This window comes from Crocuta crocuta, unplaced genomic scaffold (assembly GCF_008692635.1).
Source record: "Crocuta crocuta isolate KB4526 unplaced genomic scaffold, BGI_CrCroc_1.0 scaffold129, whole genome shotgun sequence".
Taxonomy (NCBI): domain Eukaryota; kingdom Metazoa; phylum Chordata; class Mammalia; order Carnivora; family Hyaenidae; genus Crocuta; species Crocuta crocuta.
Window position 1 is genome coordinate 12,874,368 of NW_027551571.1, and position 15,982 is coordinate 12,890,349.

A 15,982-nucleotide genomic window follows, 5' to 3' on the forward strand; every position below is an offset into this window, starting at 1 on the left:
CCTGGTTTACAGGGTCTACTAATGTAATGCATTTAATGGTTCTGATTTTATCTTCAGCCAAGCTCTGGGTAAGAGATTCACACACTGGCCTGAGGTGGTCAAACCAGCAGGGACTAAGGCAGATTTCTACCTCTCATAATTGAAGCTGATAACTTAATTTGAATATCAGAGGAAATTTTCAAAGCTTTAATCAAAGTTCTCCAAGGAGTCCTCTAGATAGTAAAACATGCTGGCTCAAGTTTAGAGGACCTCAGTTTGAATTCTTTCTCCACTGTCGCCTGGCACCTCACTCTCCCCCTGCCCCTGCATGTGCGTGCGTGCGCGCGCACACACACACACACACACACCAGTATCTCTCTCTGATCCTGAACAAGTGGTTTAATATTCCTAAGTCTCACTTTCCTTATTTATAAAATGGGGAAAATGACGGTATCAACATCAAAATGGAGAAAATGATGGTAGTCGTGATAGTTGAAATAGTGGTGAAGTACTTAAGACAGCGCTTAGCATTTATAAGTGATTAATAAATGTTAGCTATTACTGTTTTATTCAGAATTATGCTATAGCTATACTAGAGAGTTCAAATAGAAATCTCTAATCTCCAATGCAATCTGGTTGTAGGAACAGAAGTTTAAAAATACCTATTGTTCATCTACATGTATAATTAATCAGATATCAGTTTGGTGATTCTTCCCATATCCTAGACCCTCTAGCCCCACTGGTGTAGACAGAGCAAGGAGGGCAGGCTGGGAGGGAGCAGTTATTAGGGTAGCAGTTAAGGGCAAAAGCTGGAGAGCTCTGACACTTGCTTTCTATAACACACAGGAGGAAGATTTTGTAGAGATGAAGGATTGAAAGAGCCTTTGGTTTCTGACTGGTCCTTCTAGCAAGGGTTAGCATCTGTTTCTTGTCCTTTCCATGAATCTTCCATGTAAATCAGCATCAATATTTTCAATAAGTTCCTTGATCATTGCTCATTTCCTATAGCACACAGCCTTGGATAGACTATGAGCTTCATGAATATTTTGAATTTTTTGACGTGCCAAGATTTAAATATATCATTTTGCTTTGAGAAGTCGAGGACGATATTAAAGAATTATTTTTGTGTGTTTTTAAGAGTTCCTCATTTGTCTTTCATTATTATCTGCTGACTATTAACTTTGTTACTGAGCACTGAAAACGACACACACATGTAGGCAGCGAAACAGAAGCAATAGGAGATATATTGATAAATAGGAAGACATTTATTGTGGGAGCTGATTCATGCGATCGTGAAGGTTCATCTGATTGCCACCTGCAAGCTGGAGAATGAGGAAAGCCAACCTGAAGGCCTGAAAACTAGGGGAGCCAATGGTGAACTTCCGGTCCAAGATCAAAGGCCAGAGAACCTGAAGGACCCCTGGCTTAAGCTCCAGGGTCTGAAGGTCTGAGTGTCAGAAGCTCTGATGTCCAAGGGCAGGAGGAGAAGGTAGATGTTGCAGCTCAAGAAGAGAGAGAATTCACCCTCCCTCCACCTTTTTTGTTCTCTTCGAACCCTCAGTGGGTTGGATGATGCTTGCCCACATTGATGAGAGTGGATCTTCTTTGCTCAGTCTACTGATACATATGCTAATCTCTTCCAGAAACATCCTCATATATATATGTATCTATACACACACTATGTATATATACCCAAAATAATGTTTAACTTGGTCTCTGGGCATCCCTTAGCCCAGTCCAGTTCTTACATAAAATTAACCATCACAGCAGCATATCTTTTGTCTTAGGTTCATTTCCCCATGAATTCAACCTTGGTAATAAAGCCAAGATACTACAGAGTTACGACACTGTCATGTACCCTTTTCAGATCAACCCAAATAGGTTTCTATAGTAAAAATTTCATTTTAGTTGTGGACGAAATTTTGTTATTTAAAAGAGCTCCATAAAAGGACTCAAAAAGACATTTTAGAATATCACAAACATGTGTAACTCGGTCTTTTCCATTTATTTTTGGCCAGTGCCTTTTGATTCTTGCCATGGTTATTGAGAGGAATATACCCATTTCCTTGACAGAGCTAAGAGGACATTGCAGAGTCACTTGTGGGACATTAGTGGACATTACTTGGTCATCATTCTGCTATTTCTTATTTTATTGTGAAGTTGGGATATTATGCAAAATTTCTGGGGACACTAAGAGACTGCTTCAGCCAGGAGATTTTCATAATGTAGGATGTATATTGCACAATACGACTAAGCACTAGCATACTTGGAAGACTCTAAAGAATCTTTTTTTCCCACTATATCCACCCTGGTCTATTGAAATATTGTGGAAAGTGGCTCTATTGCTTTCATAGCTTTTCTCTCAAAGTCTAAAAATGCAAAAGTAACTAGCATGTGAGAATATCAATAACATTTATTAATATAAAATGATTGTATGTAGATAAATAGGTTCAAAATAATGAAATTTAGTGAAAATTAGAGAGTTCAAAAAGAGACATCTATGAACTCAGTACCCTAAGATAGTCATAATTACAGCTATATTCTTCCAATTTTTTCATCTATTTGTCTAACATATAATTTTTCTTTCTTTGTAAAATGTTATTAGAATTATATATACTATATAATTTTGATTTTTTGATTTTTCTATATAATATTAAATATATTAAACACAGCTATTTTCATGATATTACTTGATCTGAGTAATCATTAATTTAATGACTCCATATGCTCTAGAGTGGGTCTGCTACAATCTGCGTTCAGTATTTCCCTATTATTGAATATTTGGAGTATCTCTAGTATTTTGCTATGATGAATAATATTTTGCTATTAATAATATATTTTCTATTAATAACAATATTTTCCTGAGTATCTTTTTTCTCAGCTAAAGTAAAGCTCTTCGTACAAAATCTTTCTTTCCATAGTGGCTAGTAGATTCAAACATGTAATGGGCCCATAAGAAGCCAAGTGCTCCTGATGGCATGTTACCTGTGTTCAAGACGGCCACGTTGGGTTGGGTGGGATTTAAGCAGATGGCATTTATTTTGACCTGACTTTGTTTATTGTCTCCTCTGGTCTCACTGTCCTGAAAACGTTCATGAGCAGAAACGTGTATACCTTGTCCACTGCTGTTTTCCTGGTTCCTAGTACAGCTGTTAGGAGGTACCACAATAAATACTTCTTAAATAAATACATCAATCCCTTAAGAAATGCATAGCAATAATAAGCAGAATACAGAGTACTGTGATAACAGTAGTGGTGAAGATGAGATGCAGTTTCCCATCCCTCCAAGAAGACCCATAAGGTCAGTGAGTAAGTAGGAAGTACAAGGAGAAAACCACCTTATTTTTTTCCCTGTCTTTTTAAGGATATCAGTGGTTCTCAAAAACAAACATGCATCAGAATTACCTGGATGGCTTATCGAAATAAGACTGTAGTAGGTGAATGGTTACACAAACATCCATACCATGGAACACTACTCAGCAGTACAAAGAAACAGTTGATTTGCACAACCTAGTGACTCTCTGGAAAACTATACTGAGTGAAAAAAGCCAATCCCTCAAAGCTATATTTTGTTTGATTCTACTTATATAACATTATTGAATGACAGAATTATAGAAATGGGGACGATAGTAGCCAGGGTTTAAGAAGTAGATGAGGCTAAGATGGAAGTGGATGTGGCTATGAAAGGGCAACATGAGGGGTGCCTGGATGGCTCAACTGATTAAGTGTCTGACTTTGACTCCTGTGATGATCTCGTGATTTGTGGGTTCAAGCTCTGTGTCGGGCTCTGCACTGACAGCTTGGAGCCTGGAGCCAGTTTCAGATTGTGTGTGTGTCTCTCTCTGCCCTTCCCCTGCTCGTGGTCTGTCTGTCTCTCTCTCTCACATAAGCATTAAAAAATTTTTTTTAAAAGGCAGCATGAGAGATCCTTATGATGGTGGAAATATTCTGTATTTTTAACTTGATTGTATCAGTCTTGATATTCTGGCTGTGATATTGTACTCTAGTTTTGCAAGATGTTGCCATTGGGGCATGTTGGGAAAAAGGTAATGGTGATGAAGTTTTGGGGTAATGGTGGGGTTTGTGGGGTTTGGAGCTGACAGCTAAGATAGAATTCTTAAAGATGTCTTTGGTGTAAAAAGATGGCTTTATTAAAGCACAGGGACAGGACCATGAGCAGAAAGAGCTGGACTCCAGTTGTGTAGAATGGCTTATATAGCACAGACTTGGAGGAGGTAAAGTCAACAGGAAAGTTTTCAAAGAGACTTTCACATGCTAAAGACTTCTGGAAGCCTAGCTATTGTCAAAGCTAAGGTTGCTTTTCCCTCTAGCAAAATATTAACATTAAGACAGTAGGTAGTTCCTGGACTATAGGCCATTGATAGGATTGCATTTTTCTTGGAGACTGGTGGAGACTCTTATTTGTTTTGTTTTTGGGTAGAGGGAGTGTCCAAAGAATATCATACATGTCCCACCTGGTGGGGGTAAGAGGGGCAGGTAGTGGTGCTGGTAGCCTGAACTTTGCCCTCAGCTAGCCCATTCTCTCTCATCAATGAGATTGTTCTGTATTATTTCTTACCATTGCCTATGAATCTATTATTATTTCATAATTTGTAAAAAGTTTACATTATTAAAAAATATACACTGAGTGGGGCGCCTGGGTGGCTCAGTCGGTTGGGCGTCCGACTTCGGCTCAGGTCATGATCCCACAGTCTGTGGGTTCAAGCCCCACATCAGGCTCTGTGCTGACAGCTCAGAGCCTGGATACGTGCTTGGGATTCTGTGTCTCCCTCTCTCTCTGCCCCTCGGCTGCTCACTCTCTGTCTCTCTCAAAAATAAATAAATAAATATTTAATATATATATATGTGTGTGTGTGTATATATATATATACATATATACATATATGCATATATACATACACACACACACACACACACACACACACACACACACACACACACCTGANCCTGAGTGTTGGGCCTCATTTCCAGGGTTTGTGGTCATTAGGTTGGCATGGAAGCCCAAGAATCTGAATTTCTCTGCGTACCCAGGTGAAGTTTCTGTTGCTGGTCTGAGAACTACACTTTAATAATCACTGAACAAGATGTAAGGGTTTTGAGTGAAAAAAAGACTCCAAGGCAAAAGGTTCCGCAGAAGGAGTTTTATTGCCTGCACCCTGGGCCAAGACAAGAGAATTTACGGGGACAGTTTTATTGTCTGCGTCCCAGGGCGAGGTTCCGCGACTCCAGAGAGGGGAGTCGGGGAAGTCGCGGCCTGGTTGGGTGGTGGTGGAGTTTTATAGCCTGTTAGTGGGGGTTCAGATAACAGGGGCAGTCTCTTGACTGGAAAGTCCAGGGTTGGAAGGTTTAAATTTCTGTTTCCTGCCGATGTAATAACGGCCACTGATGTAGTGGTGGGAAGGTCAGCCATCTTAAAAAGGTCAGCCATCCTAAGAAGTGGTGGGAAGGTCAGCCATCCTAAGAAGGTCTGCCATTCTGTGGTGTCTCTGCCCCACCTCTCAGCCGGCCCAACACAAGAGTAGTTGGGAATTCTTACTACTCAGAGTAGGTCTCTAGCTAGCCCACTATTATCCAGTTTAAATAGTCTTCTCCTCACCGTAAATTTTATCTGTTGTAGTAAAACCCACCATCAGTGAAACTGCTTCTTGGATGGGACCATGAGACCCCAAGTTACTCATGATGGAGCTTCATCTCTGTTCAGTAGGGCTGAGTCTTGTAGCCTGGGCTGTAAGCATTGGTGAGCAACAGCTGGGCCCTCTTCTGCCAGCCTCAACTGGAAAGGAGCTAGCCAAGCCAGAGGCTCACAGGCTTGGCTGTGTGTTCGAATGACTTAGGAGCTCTTAAAACTTTCACTGCCCAGACCATATCATAGTATTATGATTATGATAGGCTGAATGAATATCATTTGTGTTTGGTTAGAGGGCTGAGCCCTAGAATCTAAGTAGAATTTCTAGGTGCCTAATCCCGCCCCCCCCCCGCCCCCGCCCACACACACACCTCCCACAATTGCCATGGGTCCAGTTCCCTAGGCTGTACAAAAGGCCAGGCACCATCATCCTTACTTATAAAGCTCGACTTCCACACTAGAAACCCCAATGGTCTTGCACTTCTTCCTTGTCTCGTGTTCTTTTCTCTCTGCATTGTTTCTCAAACACTGGGCCCTCTGCCAGTCCTTTAGCCTTAGGCCAAGTCTATCTTTTCAGTGAGTTAGAGTCCCTTTACCAACCTCCTAGTCTACAGTATTGTCTCTCTTCTCAAATTTATCCTTAGATAGCCACTAGAGGTATCTTTCTAAAACAATAATAGGACTTTTCACTCCCTTATTTAAAACCCGTTGTGAGGAACATTAGTTTTGAAGAAACAGATTTCAGTCAGATTAGCTTCATATGCAAGGCTTTTGGTGACTTAGCCTCACCCTCATTCCTCACCTGCTTCCCTAGCCTTATATACCTCAACTTCTACAAAACTCTTCTCACTTTTCCTTTTGGAAAACTGCTTTATTGAGGGGCACCTGGGTGACTCAGTCGGTTGAGTGTCTGATGAGTTCAAGCCCTGCATTGGGTTCACTCCTGTAAGTGCAGAACCTGCTTCAGATATTCTGTCCGCTTCTCTCTCTGCCCCTTCCCCACTTGTGCTCTCTCTCTCTGAAAAATAAGATGTTTAAAAATAAATCTTAAAAAAAGTCTTTTATTGAGGTATAATTAACATAACACACCATTCATCCATTTAAAGTGTATAATTCAATTGTTTCTAGTGTATTCACAGAGTTATACAACTTACTATAGTCAATTTTAGAATATTTTCACTTCAAAAATAAACCTAGTACTCTTGAGATATCATACCCCATCTGCCCATTTCCAGCATTAAGTAATCACTAATCTGCTTTCTTCACAGACCATTCTACATCCTTATGCACACTCTCCAGCAGAGTTCTGAATTTAGGTGTAAGATTGAGCTGGGTTCAAATCCTACCTCTGTTAGTCAATATCTTTGGACCACTTAATCTGTTCAGATTTCAATCCTATTTACCTCAAAACTGGAATAGTATCTACCTGTCAGAGAGACTGTGAAGATTACCAATAGCATAATAAAGCGCCTAGCCATGATGGGTAAATGTTAATTATCATTTTGTTTTGGTGCCTTATGAACAGAATTTTGCATAAAGCATTGCTATGATACTATGGCCAACAATGCCTTGCCAACTAAATAAGATGGGTTATTGAAAATGAAAATATGTGGTCTAATGATCTATATTTCAAATCAGGAGAATTAGAAAATTTAATATAATGAGCCATGGACACTGTTCATATCACAAAGTAAATAGTTTGGGGAATATCAGGTGTAAGATGAATCAGCCTTTACCTTGCCTGGGATGACTGGAGAAGGGGAAAGACTCAGGTTTTCTTTTTGCCTCCATCTGCCACTTGGATTAGTTTGCTTTTTACACTTCTTTATGATGAATTACCATTCACTTAGCAGCTTAAAACAGTATCAGTTTATTATCTCACAGCTGTGCAAAGCAGAAATCTAGATAGGCTCATTTGGGTTCTCTGCTCAAGGTCTCCTAAAGCTGGAATCAAGGTGTCAGGCAGTCTAGGCTCTTATCTTGAAGCTTGGGGGGAAAATCTCCTTCTAAGCTCATTCATGTTGTTGCCAAAATCCAGTATCCTGTGATTATAGGCCTCAAGCCCAAATTGTTGGATTTTGGCCAAGGGTTCTTTTCAGCTCCTAGGGGCCATTCTTAGATCCTTGCCCCACATTTGCCATTTCACTAATGGAGAAACTGCCTTGATTGAATTTCTCTCATTGTTTGTTGTTTGTTTGTTTGTTTGTTTTTAATGTTTATTTATTTATTTTGAGAGAGAGAGCGAGAGCGAGAGAGAGAGAATGGGCAGGAGAGGGGCAGAGAGAGAGGGGGGAAAAAGAGAATCCCAAGCAGGTTCATCACTGTCAGTGTAGACAAAGCCTTATGCAGGGCTCAATCTAACAAACCTTGTGAGATCATGACCTGAGCCGAACTCAAGAGTTGGGTGCTTAACCGAATAAGCCACCCAGACACCCCAAATTCCTCTCCTTTTAGATCTCCCTGTCTTTCTCTTCTGTTATCAGACAGAGAAAACTCTTTGCTTTTAAAGAACTCACAAGATTAGGTTACCCCTACCTGGATATTCTCCTTTTGGATGAACTCAGAGTCAACTGATGAGTAACCTTAATTATAGTTACAAAATCCCTTTTGCCAGGCAGAGTAACATAATCATGGGAGTGATGCTTCATTGTATTCACAGGGGAGGAAATTATTCAAGGGTGAGAGATTTTTTATGGAGGGGTCATCTTAGAATATTGCCTACGACATTCATTTAACTGACTTAATGTTAGCGAGCTTTCAAAACAGGGAGTTAAGGGGCGCCTGGGTGGCTCAGTCAGTTAAACGTCCGACTTCAGCTCAGGTCATGATCCCACAGTTCGTGGGTTCGAGCCCCACATTGGGCTCTGTGCTGACAGCTAGCTCAGAGCCTGGAGCCTGCTTCAGATTCTGTATCTCCCGCTCTCTCTGATCCTCCCCTGCTCACACTGCCATTCTCTCTCTCTCTCTCTCAATCTCTCTCTCAGAAATAAAAAAAAAAAAAATTAAGCAAACAAACAAAAAAACCCAGGGAGTTAAATGAATAAAACCTAGGCTTGCAAACTGATGGCCATCATCATCTATCTCTGGGAATATGGGCTAACTAGGGCTGCTCTTGGCACTTGATTTAAAGACATTTCCTAGTTTTTGAGAGTATAGGCTAGGAAAAGTAATATATGAAGAGTTGTTTGATCCTGTTCTCAGTCCCTTGGATTCATGTCTTTGGATATGTTTTTTTAAATGTTTATTTCTTTTTGATACAGAGACAGAGCATGCATGGGGGAGGGGCAGAGAGAGAGGGAGACACAGAATCTGAAGCAGGCTTTAGGCCCTGAGCTGTCAGCCCAGAGCCCAACATGGNACTGCCATTCTCTCTCTCTCTCTCTCAATCTCTCTCTCAGAAATAAAAAAAAAAAAAATTAAGCAAACAAACAAAAAAACCCAGGGAGTTAAATGAATAAAACCTAGGCTTGCAAACTGATGGCCATCATCATCTGTCTCTGGGAATATGGGCTAACTAGGGCTGCTCTTGGCACTTGGTTTAAAGACATTTCCTATTTTTTGAGAGTATGGGCTAGGAAAAGTAATATATGAAGAGTTGTTTGATCCTGTTCTCAGTCCCTTGGATTCATGTCTTTGGATATGTTTTTTTAAATGTTTATTTCTTTTTGATACAGAGACAGAGCATGCATGGGGGAGGGGCAGAGAGAGAGGGAGACACAGAATCTGAAGCAGGCTTTAGGCCCTGAGCTGTCAGCCCAGAGCCCAACATGGGGCTCTAACCCACAAACCCTGAGATTATGACCTGAGCCGAAGTCAGACACTTAACCGACTGAGCCACCCAGGTGCCCCTGGACATTTTTGGAGAAGTAGTGAACCCTTCCCTATAGATTGTTGATGCTGGCATGGAACGGACTTGGAAGAAACTTGACATCTAAAAGGAGAGTTTACGTACTTAAGTTTTCTTGGGGCACCTGGGTGGCTAAATTGGTTAAACATCCGACTTCAGTTCAGGTGATAATCACATGGTTCACGAGTTCAAGCACTGTGTTGGGCTTTGTGCTGACAGCTCAGAGCCTGGAGCCTGCTTCAGATTCTGTGTACCCCCTCCCTCTACCCCTCCCCCACTCATGCTCTGTCTCTCTCTTAAAAATAAATAAACATTAAAAACAGTAAAAAAAAGTTTTCTTTGGAATAGTCCTAAAAAATAAATGTGAGGATAAAGTGGTATATTTTTCTTAGCTCCTTTCTATAGAAATGTAAGCATTGCTCATGCTTGGCCTTTAAAGTATATATTTGAGTTATCAATGTTTGTTTTGGCATAAAAACTTGCATTAAAAGACCAGACCTTCTATTTATTAACTACTTCGTTAATCTCAGATAAGTTCTTAATGTTTCTGAGCCTTGCTTTCCGTGTCTATAAAATGGGTGTATAACACCTAGTTTGAGGTTTTTGGTTTTGTTTTTGTTTTTTTAAGGGAGAAATACATGAGTAATGCATCTTGTATGTTTAGCTCAGAGTACATGGCTCGGTGGCCAGCTGAATCATGCACAATATTTTGCAGCCATTCCCATCAGGAAGTGAAGTCTGTTTTCCACCCCTTGAATCTCGGCTGGCCTATGACTTGCTTTAGCTTATGTAATGCTGGGGAAGTAACATTGTGTAAATGCCAAAACCCAGCAGGTCTTCAAAGGTTTGCAGTGATGACTTTTTTTTTTTTTTTCTTTCTCTTTTGGGATACTGCTTCCATAGGGGTGGTTTGAAATCTTTATGAATTTAAAAAAAAAAAACTTTAGACACTGTATATTATTTACTACTTTTCAACTACCAAGTGGAGTGAAGCAACCTGTCCAAAGTCAAAAAATTGACAATTAGTAAAATAAAGATTCTCAGTCCTACCTGCCTCTAAAGCTTCAGTGACTACTCAATTACACCTCCTCTTGAGGAAGCTTCTCCAATGGCCCATTCTTCTATATCCAGATGAACAACGGGCCAATCTGAAATTCTATGCAGGCAATTGAACAGTCCAAAGAACAAGTTTTCATATTTCTAAATGTAAACTCTACTGGATGAGACTCTGTCTTTACCAACCTGAGAGCATGATTAGGGAACAGCTTCTCATATCAACCCCGTTCATGGTGCGTATGCAGAGTACTCTTGCTGAAAGTTGATAAGTGGAAATTCCTTGTTCAAAATAGTGACTGGAGGCCAATGTACATATGTACTAGGCTCTGCCCAGATGACTTTTATGTCAGCCTTCCACTTACATAAGTCATAACTGCAGTGTACAAGTTCTGGGAAGGCTGTCCAGAGAGGAGAGTATGCCATTCAGAACTCACTAGTGAAGAATAAGCTGTTTTGGCAGTTCATATTTCTTGGGTCAGTCCATGTTGATTACCCACATGACTCAGGGGTTACCAAGAAGTCAAACGGCCAGAGAACTCTTTCTGTGGGACCCTGGAATGGAATGTGTCTGATGGATTGGGAAAAAAATTAAAAGAAAAGGAAAACATTTGTACTTTAGAAAATAAGTTTAAAGGTTATCCTGGAGGAGTCTTAAAGGTAAAGATGCTCTATAAAACATGAGACCTTGGAAAATAAAAGTGCCACTTAGTTGTGTAGTTTAGGGCTTTGAGCTTCGATCTTTTCATCTGTAAAATGGGAATTAGATGCATCTGCATATCTCACAATTGTGTCGTCAAACTTGAATGAAATCATACACGTCAAAGTACAGAGCACAGTTCATGGTAAGCTCTTTATAACACATGCCTCCAAGACAACTTCCATTTAAAAACTTCTGCATGTTGAATGGGAGGAAAGGTCAATTGGAAGATGGCCAAAGGGCCTGAAAAGCCAGCAGGCTAAGTAGAAACGGGTGACCACTGTCTTCTTAAGGCAAGGGAGCTTGGTGCATGTGTGAAATTGGGGTCTTGCTGTTTTAAAGAAACTCATGAGGAGTTTTTTCCACTTTTCATTTGGCTTAGCCAAAATGGGCCATGCTCACCCTTTTTTTCCTCCATTCTGCCTTCAACACTCACTTTCCTAAGTAAAGTTAACAAATGATCCCATTTCTCCCATTAGTAACAGCCATTAGCAAGAATGTTCGACACTCACCAGCATTAACCAAACCCTCATTAGCCAAATACTGCCTGCTACCCCCTTACAAAGCACACCTTTCTTTCCCCGTGCCTGCTATTGCTCTCCGAAAGGAAACGTTTGTAGAACTCCCCTCCTTAGCCCACTCTCCCTCACATCATTAATCAGCTTGCTATGCCTCATCCAAGGAGGGAAAAAAAAAATTATCCAGTTTCCTGCCGCATGCCGGTCAGATGAACCAAGTGCTAAATAGGACTTAAATATGTGCCCTCCTCATGTTCATGGCATATAAGCTTCTGCACCTGGAACTACAGTGTGTTAAGGAGGCGTGTCCTGGATTTCACTGCGGCCGTCTAAGCTGTCTGGTTCTGTATGACGTTCCGATGCTTCTGAATTCCAGAGTCAAGTCTTGAATAGAACAAAGCAGGGAAATACCTCCTGGCCTGAGACCTTCAGGACTTGATCAGCTTGCTCGGAGAACCCATAATCTGAGCGGAACTGTAGAGACTAAGGGGCTTTCTCCATATTAGGTTGCTTTAAAAAAAAAAAAGAAAAAAGAAAGAAAGAAGAAGAATAACAATTAAAAAAGGAGTGTTGAGATATCTACACGTACACATGTTCAACACACTGGGCCTGCGTTGTTACCAGGTTGTTTCCTGTGTGGACGCGGCACTGGTAGGTGCTTCACCTCCAGCCCCCAGGAGCTCCCAGAAAGCATGCTTACTTCCTTGAGACAGGTGACACATTGCGGAGAAAACAAACAGCTTTGTCATCTGGAGGCTTGGCTCTGAAGGTTAGTGCCGCCACTGGCCAGCAGCGTCTGCGAGCTGCTTAGCCTCACACCCTGCTTCCTCATTTGTGAAACGGGAATGATAATAACACTGACCTCAGAGAGAGCCAGGAAACAAGGAACGTGAGGGACGAAGCACAATGCCTGGCACAGAACAGGCACGCGGTAACCATCCTCTTCCCAGGTCCCCTGCCTCCTGATTCACCTGCACAAACAAATTTCAGAGGCTCTGGGAAGGATTTTATCTGGACCCCGTGACCACCAAGAGAGGGCCTTGCCCTGAACTTCAGTGCCCCATGAACGGGAGACTAGGAGGCTTGTCTCTTTGTTTTCCTTTGGCCTGTTTTTTATTTGGGGTCTGTGTGATTTCCTGTCAATAGCCCCGTTGGTGGTGAGAACATATGTGTGTTTGCTATTTAAGGAGCAAGCAGCTTGTTTCTGGAGGTGCTCCCCCTCAGTACTGTTGCAAAATATAGGTCAGTGATGCACGTCCCTTGCCGCGGCACAGAGTTCCAAGTCCAGTCCAGCATGCATTCGGTATTTTTGTGGATGAAATTGGCGTTCATGATATTTTGCAGGTTGTTTTGGAGTTTGGCTTTGAGACTGATGGCCTCTCCTTTCTTTTCCAGTTAGTCCCTACTGCTAGCCTCTTCCTCCTCCCCAATAAAACAAGAAAGCTTGCCTTCGACTCTTGTGTTCTTATTTCTGTGGATGGCACCAACATCTCTACAGGTAGCTCAGGTAAAATCGATCCTGAATTTATCCTAGACCCCTGTATCCTCTTCCCTATCACATTCAGGCGCTTCTTAGCTTGATTTCCTTAATATCTTTCAAAGCCAGCACACCCCTAATTGTGTGTTCATTGTCATGCTCTGGTCTCTTCTACACCATCCTGTGCAGCCTCTACCCAAAGCACACTGATTTATAATTGTTTTTCTTTTCCACTAATCCATGAAAACCTTGGGGACAGGGCCAATGAATTAATCATCTCTGTATCTCCAGTGCCTTATACAGTGTTTGAAGTAAATGTTTCCCAGATGAATAAAAAGATGAGTATAAAGACAGTGGGTCCCCGGAAAGACTTTCTGTGTCAGAAATCAGGCAAGGGTTTGAGGAGGTGCTTTCTATGACTGTAAAATCACACTCCACTCCTATTTCCACCAACCCTAGGCTTGAATGACATTTTACCCATTTATGGTTTTCCAGCTTTCCGCCAAATGTCCTCAGTGATTAATTAGTCTACTTGATACCTTGACGGAGACTAGTCTAAGTAAACACAGGTATCATTGCTGCCTGATGATTCATGGATATCTACAACTTGTCATGTTTAAATTTGGGTTTATTCTCTCCCTCTAATATCTTGTCTTCATCCTGTGTTTCTTATCCCAGTGAGCTCTGTTACCTGAGCAGGAACACAAGAGTCATGCCAAGCTTCTAGTTCCACCATCCTGCCACTCATTTGATCTTTGAGTTCTAACGATTCAACTTCCATAACATCTATTGAATCTGTCTCCTCCTCTGTCAATGTCTGGTTCCAGCCCTCATCACTTCTGATAGGAACTGCTGAACTAGGTTCACTGAGCAGAAGTGACTGCTTCTTATTTTGGGTCACCACTATGCCAGTAAATCTGGTTTTCAGAACAAGGTGTTTCATGGAATTGTTTAAATTCTCCCCACTCTACTGTGAACTGATGAAGAGCAAGAATTATGTTCACTGAAAAAATGCATGTTTTAGTTGATTTCAATGTAATTTAAAACTTAGAGAAAAATAAAGAGTAAAAGGAACTCTTGGATTTCCCTTATTCCGATTCACTGATTGTTTATATTTTAGCCCATTTAAGTCTCTCTTCCTTTCTTCCTCACTCTTCCAGGTTGGATGGATGGATGGATGGATGGATGGATGGATGGATGATGGATAGATAGATAGATAGAGATAGATAGATAGATTTTTTTTTTGACAATTTGAGAGTTGGTGACATTGTGCCCCTTATACTCCTTAGGTATTTCAGTGTGCATTTGCTAAAATAGGATGTTCTCTTGCATAAGTACAATGGATTTATTAAAATCAGGAAAGTTAACATTGATATACTAATATTATTTAACCCTGGGCCTCTAGTCACACTTGGCAGCTTTTGCAATATAATGTTTCTTATAGTTACTGTTTTTCTTGCTCAGGATCTAAACCAGGACCACACATTACATTAGTTTTTATTTCTCTTTAATCTTCTATGTCTGGGGTAATTCTTCAGTCCTTCTCTTTTGTTTTCATTTTGCTTTGTTTGTTTGTTTTGACTTTGACCTTTTTCAAAATTATTAGTAAAATAATCTCTAAAATGCCCCTCAATATGCGTTTTTCTGACAGTTCCCTATCTTTAGATTCAGAGTACTTGGGGCACCTGGATGGCTCAGTCGGTTGAGCGTCCGACTTCGGCTCAGGTCATGATCTCACAGTTCGTGGGTTCTTGCCCTGCATTGGGCTCTGTGCTGACAGCTAGCTCAGGGCCTGGAGCCTGTTTCAGATTCTGTGTCTCCCTGTTTCTCTGACCCTTCCCTGCTCACGCTCTCTCTCTCTCTCTCTCTCTCTCAGAAATAAATAAAACATTTAAAAAATTTAGATTCAGATTACTTATTTTTGGAATAGTGTTGCTGAAACAATAATGTGTCCTTCTCAGTGCATCTCATTAGGAGGATCACAATGTCAGTTTTTCCCAGTATTGGTGATTTTAGTTTGAAGATTTGGTTGTATCTGTGTCTTCCAGGTTTCTACATAGTGAAGCTCCAAATTGCCTTTGCATGTAATGTGTAATTGTGAGGAGATGCATTGAGAGCCTGTGCAGGTACCCCATTCTTCATCAAAGTTTCACCTCTAGTTTTAGCATCATTGATGATTTTCTAGCTCCATTCCTTCTGTACTTATAGATGCCATTCTACTTTAATGAAGTACATTCTCTTCCCACACATTTACTCATTTCTATACATATGGACTCATAGATTTTTATTTTATTCATTGAATGTAGTAATTGTTATCATATTTTTTATATGCTCATATTGTTCCAGATATGGCCATTGGAACTCTTTCAAGTGGCTTCCTATATACCTTTGAAACATTCCCATGATTCTTCAGTACTTTCTTATTTTTGGAAATAACAAAGTTCTCTAGATTCATCTTGTACTTTTTCTCTTCCCTCCTTGGAATCAGGTATTTCTCTAGAAGTATATTTCCTTTTAGTGGACAATAGTATATAGAAACCAATATGGGGGCACCAGGGTGACTCAGTCCAACTCATGGTTTCAGCTCAGGGCATGATCTCACAGGTTCGTGAGATAGAGCCCTGCATTGGCATCTGTGCTGACAATGTAGAGCCTTCTTGGGATTCCCTCTTTCCCTCTCTCTTTGACCCTCCCCTACTCACACTGTCTCTGACTCTCTCAAAAATGAATAAACTTAAAAAAATGAATATGTAGGCATTAA